The sequence below is a fragment of the Magnolia sinica genome, chromosome 9, assembly GCF_029962835.1.
Source record: "Magnolia sinica isolate HGM2019 chromosome 9, MsV1, whole genome shotgun sequence".
NCBI classification, from domain to species: domain Eukaryota; kingdom Viridiplantae; phylum Streptophyta; class Magnoliopsida; order Magnoliales; family Magnoliaceae; genus Magnolia; species Magnolia sinica.
In genome coordinates this window covers 49,860,748-49,871,988 of record NC_080581.1, presented here as the reverse complement: position 1 = coordinate 49,871,988, position 11,241 = coordinate 49,860,748, and the positions used below count along the sequence as shown (strand labels likewise).

Genomic DNA, 11,241 nt, shown 5'->3' with positions numbered 1-11,241 from the left:
CGGGGTGCCTCCCAGGAGCGCTAAGTTTACCGTCTTCAGCCAGACAAATAAAGCAACTACCCTAGTCCTATGAAAGCAATAAACCTACCTATACCTCCATCAGACTAGGAGATCAATCCTGGTAAACAGGAGCATTCAGGGGCATGGACATGTCCTCTGAATCAAATTTCTCGACAAATGGTTTCAATCGATGTCCATTGACTTTAAACTCCTTTCCATTGTCGGGATCTCTTATCTCAACGGCCCCATGAGGAAAAATAGTAACAACAATGTAAGGGCCGATCCAACGAGATCGAAGCTTACCCGAAAAGAGATGTAATCGAGAATTGTACAAAAGGACCTTCTGACCAGGTGTGAATGATTTTCACAAAATGTGTTGGTCATGAAATGCTTTCATCTTGTCCTTGTAAATTCTTGAATTATCGTACGCATCATTCCGGATTTCCTCAAGTTCATTCAATTAAAGTTTGCGTAGCGAGCCCGCGTTGTCCAGATTGAAATTAAGATTTTTGATCGCCTAGTACGCTTTATGTTCCAGCTCCACAGGCAAGTGAAAAGCTTTCCCATAGACAAGTCTAAAGGGAGACATTCCAATAGGGGTTTTAAAGGCAGTACGGTATGCCCATAAGGCATCGGTCAATCAGATTGACCAATCCTTACGATCAGGGTTAACCGTTTTCTCCAAAATGTGTTTAATCTCCCTATTGGAAATCTCAGCTTATCCACTTGTCTGTGGATGATATGGGGTGCTCACCTTATGAGAGATACCGTATTTTTTCATTAAGCTCTCGAATGGTCTATTACAAAAGTGTGAGCCCCCATCACTAATGATGGCTCGAGGTGTCCCAAACCGTGAAAGGATGTTCTCTTTTAAGAATTTAATGACCGTGCGATGGTCATTATTTCGACACGGAATTGCTTCGACCCATTTAGTGACATAATCCACGGCGAGCAAAATATATAGATTTTCAAACGATTGGGGGAATGGTCCCATGAAATCGATGCCCCAGCAATCAAATGCTTCAATGATAAGGATGGGATTCAAATGCATCATATTTCAACGGGACAATGCTCCCAATTTCTGACAACGCTCACAAGCTTTGCAAAACTCATGAGTGTCCCTAAACATAGTGGGCCAGTAAATGCCACACTGCAGAATCTTGGCCGTGGTCTTTTTAGCAGAAAAGTGACCACCACAGGCCTGTGAGTGACAGAAGCAGATGACGCTCTGATGCTCATCGTCTGGTACACATCTCCTTAGGATTTGGTCTAGGCAATATTTAAATAAATAAGGATCATCCTAGAAAAAGTTGCGTACCTTGGTGAAGAATTTCTTCTTATCTTGCGCAGTCCACTGTGTCGGTATGGCACCTGTAGCAAGATAATTAGCAATATCAGTAAACTAAGGTGAATGGGAGACTTTGAACAGTTATTCATCAGGGAACATGTCGTTGATATGGGTCACCTCAAGGGAATCAGAAGTATTAAGGTGAGAAAGGTGATCGGCCACAACGTTTTCTACTCCCTTTTTATCTTTAATTTCCAAATCAAATTTTTGGAGTAGAAGGATCCATCGTATCAGGCGGGGCTTAGAATCATTCTTAGAAAGAAGATACTTCAGTGCCGCATGATCTGTATAGATAATGATCTTGGATCCAATCAGGTAGGACCTAAATTTGTCCAAGGCGAACACTATGGCAAGAGTTCCTTTTCCGTAGTTGAGTAGTTCACTTGGGCCGGATTTAAAGTCCTACTCACGTAATGGATGACGTAGGGTCTCTTATTTTTTCTCTGGCCTAGAACCGCTCCAAGAGCATAATCAGAAGCGTCGCACATAAGCTCAAAAGGAAGGCTCCATTCGGGTGGCTGCATGATAGGTGCAGTGGTTAACGTGCCCTTAAGCTTGGTGAAAGCTTCCTGGCATTGCTCAGTCCACTCGTATGAAGCATCCTTTTGAAGAAGATTACATAAAGAACGAGAAAGGAGACTAAAGTCCTTTATGAATCGCCTGTAAAATCCTATGTGTCCTAAGAAGGATCGCACATCTCTGATGTTTTTGGTGGAGGTAGGTTAGAGATAAGACCGATTTTTGCCTTATCTACATCGATTCCCTTGGACGAGATGATATGCCCATGGAAAATTCCCTTCTGAACCATGAAATGGCACTTCTCCCAATTAAGTACCAAGTTCTTTTCTTCACATCTTTTCAGCACATATTTAAGACTTTCCAAGCACTTGCTGAAAGATGGACCGTAAACAGAGAAATCGTCCATGAAGACCTCTAGATATTGCCCCACCATATCAGAAAAGATGCTAAGCATACATCGCTGAAAGGTGGCAGGGGCCTTACATAGTCCGAATGGCATCCTTCAGTAGGCAAAGGTGCCGTAGGGACATGTAAATGTGGTCTTTTCCTGGTCTTCAGGGGCTATCTCTATCTGGTTGTAGCCTGAATACCCGTCAAGGAAACTGTAATAGGAATGACCAGCTAACCTTTCCAGGATCTGATCAATGAATGGTAAAGGAAAGTGGTCTTTCCTCGTGACGGTATTCAACTTCCTGTAGTTAATGCACATTCTCCAACTAGTAGTGACTCTAGTTGGCACAAGTTCATTATTAGCATTGGCTACGATGGTGATTTCGGACTTCTTAGGGACCACTTGAGTTGGACTCACCCATTGACTATCAGATATAGGATATATGATACCTACGTCCAATAGTTTAAGAATCTCGGCCTTAACCACTTTCTTCATGTTTGGATTTAGTCTACGTTGTGGTTGCCGAGCAGTTTTTGCATTATCCTCAAGATATATGCGGTGAGTACAAATCGAGGGATCGATTCCTTTGAGGTCCGCTATCGTCCATCCCAGGGTTCCTTTATACTCAATGAGAGTAGATATGAGCATACTCTCCTGTTCTTTCTCCAGGTGGGCAAAGATCACCATCGGGTATGTCTCATCTTGACCTAAATAAGCATATTTCAAATCAAAGGGCAAAGGTTTTAGGTCAAGCTTCGGCGGCTTGAGGTTAGACGGTAAAGGCACTACATCGGTTTGTGGCAGTTCTACAAATTGTGGCCTCCACCGGTTAACTTCAAGTACTGGTGCAGTATCAAGCAAGGCACACGTCTCCTTAATCATGTCATCATCAAAATCATGGGAGTGGACCAGGCACGTCTCTAGATGGTCGGAGGATGAGGTCAGAGGTGTCGTATCTTCCACGAAAGAGTCAATCATGTTAATGTCATGGAAATCATCATCATCCTCTGAGTTGCTGTCGTTATTGAAAAAGATGTTTGACTCTAATGTCAAATTTCCAAAAGACATAGTCATGACATTATTCCTGTAATTGATAATTGCATTTGACGTGGCAAGGAATGGGCGACCAAGAATGACGGGGATCTGAGTGCTCATGTTATTGATGGGTTCGGTGTCCAGGATGATAAAATCTACAGGGTAGTAAAATCTATCAACTTGGACCAACACATCCTCAATTATCTCTCTTGGTACACGAACAAAGCGATCAGCAAGTTGTAGTGTGGTTAGGGTGGGTTTCAATTCACCCAAACCTAACTGTTTGTATACCGAGTAGGGAATCAGATTGACGCTCACTCCTAAGTCAAGAAGTGCGTGATCAATTCGATGGTTCCCGATTACACATGATATAGTTGGGCTACCGGGATCCTTGAATTTCTGTGGCACGTCTTGCTTCAGGATGACACTCACTTTCTCAGTCAAGAAGATTTTCTTTTAAATACTTTGCCGTCTTTTGGTCGTGCATAAGTCTTTCAGGAATTTGGTATATGAAGGTATCTGTTTCACGACATCAAGTAGAGGAATGTTGACTTTCACTTGTTTCAACACCTCTAGGATATCTTGAGAGTTAGAGAGAGGTTTTGGTGAAACTAACCGTTGAGGGAACGGAGCAACTGGCTTCTCTAGAAGTTCCGGTTCTAATTTTTGTGGGGCATCACTAGATCCATCATTGTTGTCCTCTTCTGGTTCTTGAGGCTTTTCGGGCCTAACCGGAAGAGTTTTATCAATGATCTTTCCACTCCTAAGAGTGGTGATGGATTTAGCGTGCCCCATCTGATTTGAAGAGCTGGAATCATTAATCTCATACTGTGGTTTAAGATTGGGGAGAGGTTGTGCAGGAAGCATCCCCTTTTCTATAACCGTCATATGAGAATCTATCTTTTGCATAAAATCTGTAATTCCCCGCATTGCCTGAGCCAGCTCTTATATGGAATTTTGAACCGGTTCCTCTTGAAGTTTCACTTGATTTGGATTTTGATTAAAGAAACCTTGAGGGGTAGCCATTTGTCCATTCCTCCAACTAAAGTTTGGATGATTTTTCCAACCAGGATTGTACGTATTGGAGTTAGGTCCAGTAAAAGGTCTTTGATGGTTGTTTACGGCATTAGCTTGTTCATTCAGCACTCCTCGAAAGGCGGGTATTGTAGGATAATTTTCAGTTGTATGAATGTTGCAATCACAGATGCCGCAAACAATTTCATTAACCTTATCCTTCTTTCCTTCTATGGCCTCAACTTTCCTTATGAGCGTAGTCACTTTACACTTGAAATCATCCTCTTCTTTCAAGAGATATAATCCACCTTTCTCCTTTAATTGAGTCGGCCTAGATGTGGTATTCGACTTTGGGTAATAGTCCCATGATTGTGTTCTTTCAGCAAGACTATCGAGGTAATCCCATACCTCGTCAACATTTTTATTAATGAATTCTCCATTACACATTGTCTCGACCATTGGGCGCATGGAAGATGTCAGTCCATCATAGAAAAAAATTTTAATGCCCCACGTTTCAAATCCGTGTTGTGGGCATGAACTGACCAAATCTTTGAACGTTTCCCAACATTGGAAGAATGTTTTATCTTCCTTTTGGGCAAAGTTCATGATTGCTTTTCTGAGGGTAATCGTTTTATGATGTGGGAAGAATTTTTTTATGAATTCCCTCTGCATGTCGTTCCATGTGCCAATGGATCTAGGGCACAGTGAATGTAACCACGTCTTAGCTTTCTCTTTTAAGGAAAAAGGAAAGAGTTTCAGCCTGATTGTATCCTCAGATACATTAGGAAAATATAATGTAGCTATAATCTCATCGAACTCTTTCAAATGTAAATATGGACTTTCTGATTCAAGTCCATGGAATTTGGGAAGGAGTTGGATAACTCCTGGCTTGATGTCCATTTATCCTGTGTTTTCAGGGAAAATCATGCATGAGGGCGTACTCACTCCCGCCGGTTGTAGATAATCTCGTAAAGTATGAGGCGGGGGTGCCTGATGCACCTCATTCTCATCTTGGGTATCCTCCACCCTGGGTGGAAGTAGAGGAGGTTGGTCTTCAGCCATAACTTCAATTAACTCAGGGGATTTCGAGTGGTGTCTAGTCCTGCGATGGATAATCAACCCCTCAACCAATCCTCCTTCAGTCAAGAGACGTCGAGTGTTGTCACGGGCCCACTTGGGCATGAAACACTCGCAGCCCTCAATCAAATTAGAAACCTAATCCTAAGAAAAGAAAATCTAAAAAAGAAAGAGAGGGTTGGAAAGAAGTTACCAAATTGGAATCCCTAAGTTAAAAACCTGCAAAATAAAATAAAATAAGTTAGATTCTAAAAAGAGAAGAAAAATCCTTTAAAAGAAAGATAGCAGTAAACTGATTTCTAAAAGAAGGAATTCCTAGTAGAAAGTGAAATTTTCTAAAATAAATTAAGAAAGTTCTAATCTAGAAAGTAGATTACTAAAAGGGAACTGACAAATAGAAAGTAGAAAGAAAGCTTACCGAATTAGAAATTTCTATCTTAAAGGCCTACAAAATATGAAAGTTAGTTTTTTAACCAAAAGTCTACAAGTAGAAAATTTCTAAAAATAAATTAGGAAACTAAGTTAGATTCTAAAAGAGCCAAAATTAGAAAGAATTTCTAAAAAGGGAAATAACTATCCTAGTTTCTAAAAACAAAAAGAGGAAAGTTTCTAAAAATAAACTATTTCCTAAAAGTATGAAAATACTAGAATTAGAAAATTTCTAAAATTTAAGCGCTAATTGTAAAAGTAGAAAAAATAGAGAAATCAGGAAGGAATTACTAATTTAGAAACTTATTTCAGGATCCTATAAAACAGGAAAACAGGTTAGTTCCTAAAAATAAAATAAAATAAAAACCCTTAACCTAAAGTTAGTAAAATCCTAATCTTAGCCTAATTCTAAAACTAATTAATTTCAGAAAAGCGTAGCCGTCAATCCCTGGCAACGGTGCCAAAAACTTGTTCACTCCCCAAGTATAGGGTTGTGATGTAGTAATAAACTCGGTAAGACCGAGGTCGAATCCCAAGGGACTGATATCTGTACGTTGTCTGAAACTAACTAGAACTAAAACTAGAATGAGATGAAATCTAATTCGAGTTGTAATTTGAGTAATAAGAGTGAAACACTAATCTAAAACTTAAGTAATTCAGAGGAAGGAAACTAGGGATTCAAAGGATCCACTTGTAGGGATCAGGGAGATCTTATGCCTGCATCAAGAATTATGGAATTTAAACTGAACTTACTTGATCTGGTTTTCAAGAGATGAAAGGTATATGAATTAGAATGGATTCCATCATCTAACTATGCCCAGGAGACAAAGCAAACAACAGGATTAAACTAATTACCAACCAATCAACAGTGCATGAAAGTTAGGAAGGGTATCATCATCCAACCATGCCCAGGAGACGATGGTGAACAACAGGGCTTCCTGACGTCATAAAATCAAAAAGGGAAAAAGAAATATTCAAAGTCATTGCAGACCCATTGTAATTTCAGTCACAACAGACCATTAAAGACTAAGAAAAACATTCCTTTAATAATCAACACAAATCAAATTCAGTTCATGAATTTAAATTAAAAGCATGAAATAGTATCTCCCATCTCGCTACAGGCTTCACCTCTTAGCCCTAGCTAAGAGGTTTAGCCACACATAAATCTGATTAGGCTAAATCTCAAAAACATCATAAAACATTAAAGAAAACAACTGACTTATTCTCTTTCTCTCCCTTGTAATGCATCCACGTCTGCCTCCTCAAGCCGTGCTCACCAATTTCCCCTGCCTTCTTCCCTCCCTTGCAATCGTCCAAGCAAAAATCGCCCTCCTGGTTCTCTTTCTTCTCCTCTCTCTTTTGTAGTTGATGAAGGTAGGCTAGCAGTGCATAAGGGCTGGAGTCGGTGCGTGCAGAAGATCTCCTTACGCAGCATGAGAACCGACTTCCTTTCACAGCAAGGAATCGGCAGAAGAGGCGGGCCAGCTTACGCAACCAGTGATCAGAAACTTCATGCGGCCTGCTGTTCATTTTCTGATCAATTCTGCCAGCGTGGAAGTGGATGAATCTTCCCCCTCTATCATTTAGACGGCTCAGATCATTGTCACAACCCAGACCATGGACGCACAACCGCTAGGAACGTCCGAGTTTCTCGAACGTGCGAAGCGTTACGCAGGGGGCTGCGCTGGTGCTTGGTGGGGCCCACTTTATTTGGCATCTGAAAAATTCACTCCGTCTACTGAATGCACAACGAAAAACCAGTGGGAATTGGCTGGTTTTAGGTTAAATTCGGTGTGGCCCACGTGGTTTTCTACTCTGCCGTCTGTCTTGTGTTTTGGAAGATTGAAAACCGATCCTTCTTCTTAAAAAATTTCCACCTAGGTCTTGGCCAGTGGGGCTTTAGGAGTCCAATGGACGGTCCAGATCGGATCGTCGAATTACGATGGTGGCCCACAAATGAAAACCGCATGTCCCTATTTCTGTTTTCACACCGCTGAAAACGGAAGTTTCTGTTTTAATGAGAGAAGTCGGGTCAGCGCTTGCTGACCGACTTGGTCCATTCGGTGCACGACAAGTGCATGGTTTCTGTGCACTCCACTTTTCTCAAAGTGGGCTCCACCTTGATGTATATGCAAAATCCAATCCGTCCATCCACTTTTTCATCTCATGTAAACCATTGAGACCAAAATTGAAGCACATCCAGATATCAGGTGGGCCTCAAATCACTGTTTTGTGGGCTGATATGTCCATCGGGTCACTTCCACAGGGATCGAATGGTTGAAATTTGACCTGTACGGTTAATTCATGGTCCTCAGGCCATGTATGAAGTTTCGAGCCGATCAGATGGTGGGAACCTTGTGATCTTGCATTCTGGACGTTTTTCAGTCCTGTTTGAAGTAAGCGGCTGGAATTTCGCTAATCTCTGGTGTGTAAATCCTCGATCTTGGACCCATGGAGTCCCGTCCAATGCCTTGGTGATGCCAGAGCGTTAAATCCGTGCTTTTAGCATTCTTTTTAGTCCCCACTCGTAAATCCACCTTGCAGCACAAACATGATTAAAATGGGGCGTTAATTGGTATCATGTTCGTAAATCCATGTAATAAATGGGGTCTAATATGCAATGTTTAACCCTTAACACCCACCGTGAGGTGCATATTAGGCTAATGGTGCGGCCCAACGTATCGACCCACCGTGATGTGTAGGCCCATCTGCTGCATGTTTAAGGCCCACCTGTGATGACTATTTGAGGCCACCTGTTGGATATTTGGGCCCACCTTATGTTTGACTCTACATGGGCCACTACTTGGGAGCAATGTTGGTTGAATATCCACATTGATGGGCAATGACAGTTAGATGTCCTCATTGTAACCTTCCCTTAGGCCTTGTTAGGCCCATTCTCTTCGTGGGTTAACCCAAATAAGTGGGCCCCATTCGCCATAGACAGATGACTCCGTGTTATCGGATTAATATAATCACGGCCGAGATCCGATCTTTACATTATTGTTGATTAGTTGTCCATCTATGGACCCCGCCTTGTTTATATATGTTGATTATTGGTACCGATTATCGAGGCCGATCCCGAGTGTCGATTCTGAGTATTGAGGCCAAATATTGAGGCTGATTGTTGAGACCCAATGCGATGTATATGCGGCCCGTATTTGAGGACCGTTGTGATGTGCATTCAGGCCGTGTTTAAGGCCTAATATGATATATATGAGGCCTATGCGATGAGGCTCATTAGGATGCATTTGAGGACCAGGCTATGGAGCCCATTATGATGTATGTTAGGCCCATGAGAAAGGCCCATTGTGATGTATTCATGGCCCATGATGCATGGCCCATTCGATGTATTCGAGACCCATGTGTAGGGCCCACATGTCATGTATTTGAGGCCATGAGTAGGGCCCGCCTATTATGTATACGTGTCCCTTGAGTAAGGCCCACTGTGTTGTATATCAAGCCTTTGTGTGAGGTCATGGGTCCATTATATGTTTGGCTTTATGTGGGCCATTCCTTGGGGGCAATGTTGGTTAAATGTCCACATTATTGAGGTCGATTGTCGATGTCGGTTGTTAATACCGGTTATGAGTATGTGACAGCATAGCATCATGATACATGCCCATACACATCATCTACATGTTTGTTATGAGATGTGGTTGATCATTGCATATGTCATTGAGCATATTGTTATGAGACTCCCTGATAGGCGGAGGTTATCTCACAGAGCACGTGGTATGCGCAGGATCGATGCATGACTAGATTGTATGACTCATGCATCTTGCATTATGATTACTGTACGCCCTAGCGACATAAGGGCCGTAGGCTCCACAAGCATATCGTGGATGGCCAAATGGGACACCGAAAATGTTTGGTTCTAGTATATGGGCGCCATAGATGTCCTTGGGTGAAAATCCCTAAACCTCCGTGGCCAAGAGACGCCCCAACGTCGAGACCGAGTGGATACATGAGCGCTCGAGTGTCGAATACCAGGAGGCCGCGTCTCCCACTATGTCGTGGTCAGTTGGGAGGGGGTGTGGCCTTACCCGCCTGAGGGTAGGGGCAATACTAGGCTGAGTTTGACCAGCTCATGAATGGGTCTGCTATCGACGTGCCGGATAGGTATTGGTAGACTATTGGCTAGGTAGATAGTGAGGTTTCTTATGTTCACTTGGGTTGTGCGGCTAGGAGAGCGACAGTGCCATTTGGAGTGTAATAAACCTCGGTGATGATCCCAGAGAGGAATCGTACTGATATGTGGACTTATTGAGTAGGAGTTCCATACTCATGCATTCATTTCATTCACCATCCACTCGGGCTGGTGGTGCACAACTAATTGCTGTGTACCTTCGCATGACCAGGATTTTGGTTGGGCGCTCGACTTACTTGAGATCAAGAGTTTATCACATTGAGTCTGACTATCCAAATTTAGGTACGGGACTGGTTTGGATAGAAGTCCCTTGTGATGGACCCCATAGCCTGCGATACTACGTACTATCATCCCGACTTCACACTCCAGCATGGTCGTTCCATTTGCACCGTATATTGCATTACATTCATGGCATATGACATTTTGGGTTACTGTGTTTCTACATTATATGGTCTAGATATGACTGATGTTATTCATGGATTCATCAGGAATTGCATATTGCATCGCATCCTCGGCATCTGATACCTAGCTCTTTACGACTTCTCGTTTGCATAACTATTCTATATTGCGTATTCTGATATTGATTAACTCATGGAATTGTCCGTATTTTCGCTTACTTTGTTATCATATGATTTATGATCTTGTCATGATCTTGTCAGTATTTCTGTTTACCCTGATAATTAATGATCTTGTCAATATTTCTTCTTATTCCGATATGGTACGATTTATGGATTACCAGTATTTTTGGTATTATATGACTATGGCATTGCATTGAATACTCAGCACTTACCTTGTGCACACAATTACACCACCCTCTAAGCTTTCTATAAGCTTATGCAGGATAGATGCGTGCAGGTGATGTTAGGTTACAGCAGTGTCAAGCTTGGAGTGTGCAGCGGTCTTCTGGAGCTTGATTTTCAATTTATGTATTTCCCTTTCAGCATTGTATTCAAATGTTTATATTAGTGGATATGTGATGATGATGTTGCCTTTGTTATTTAGGTATGCTTATGGTTATGCTTGTTACGAGTTAAATGTACAAAAAAAAATCCTCATTGGAGCATCCCAGGATCAGAATTTGGCGTATGAATGCTAAGAGCCAAGAATGGGGTACTGCGGGGGCTGTCAGCACCAGATTCGGCGATCGGGAATTTTGTGAGCCCGGTTTCTGAGTTTGGGGCATGACAAATGCTCTCCAATCTTGCTCTAATAGCTCGAGGACCAACAAAGTCTACCATATAAGGCCTTAAAGGGAGCCATGCCAATGGTTGCCTGATAACT

At 42.2% G+C, this 11,241-nt stretch overlaps 1 non-coding gene across 1 annotated transcript; it reads left to right on the top strand.

The window, feature by feature from the left end:
• Positions 1-4,824: 4,824 nt before the first annotated feature.
• LOC131257168 (small nucleolar RNA R71) lies at positions 4,825-4,931 on the top strand. The gene has a single exon (XR_009177183.1). It is a non-coding gene; the product is annotated as a small nucleolar RNA R71 (small nucleolar RNA).
• Positions 4,932-11,241: the final 6,310 nt, after the last annotated feature.